The sequence below is a fragment of the Corvus brachyrhynchos genome, unplaced genomic scaffold (genome assembly GCF_000691975.1).
Source record: "Corvus brachyrhynchos isolate BGI_N302 unplaced genomic scaffold, ASM69197v1 scaffold827, whole genome shotgun sequence".
NCBI lineage: Eukaryota > Metazoa > Chordata > Aves > Passeriformes > Corvidae > Corvus > Corvus brachyrhynchos.
In genome coordinates this window covers 35,383-35,700 of record NW_008239066.1, presented here as the reverse complement: position 1 = coordinate 35,700, position 318 = coordinate 35,383, and the positions used below count along the sequence as shown (strand labels likewise).

At 61.9% G+C, this 318-nt stretch overlaps 1 protein-coding gene across 1 annotated transcript in view; it reads left to right on the top strand.

The window, feature by feature from the left end:
* The window catches only part of LOC108447914 (ras-related protein Rab-5B-like), a gene marked incomplete at its 3' end in the record, with an annotated part of 13,481 nt that overhangs the window by 7,809 nt on the left and 5,354 nt on the right, over positions 1-318 (top strand). The gene's annotated exons all lie outside the window — the stretch shown is intronic.

The following is a 318-nucleotide window of genomic DNA, read 5'->3' as shown; positions in this document are numbered from 1 at the left end:
GGGGTGGAGGAGGGGTCTCAGGGGGATCTCAGGGATTTGAGGAGGGGTCGCAGGGGTCTCTCAGGGTCCCGTGGGATTTGAGGAGGGGTCTCAGGGGTTTTGAGGAGGGGTCTCAGGGGTCTCAGGTGTCTCTCAGGGGTCTCGGGGGGGATTTGAGGAGGGGTCTTAGGGGTTTCTGAGGGGTCTCAGGGATTTGAGGAGGGGTCTCAGGGGTCTCAGGAGATTTGAGGAGGGGTCTCAGGGATTTGAGGAGGGGTCTCAGGGATTTGAGGAGGGGTCTCAGGGGTCTCTCAGGGGTCTCAGGGGTCTGTGGGGGGT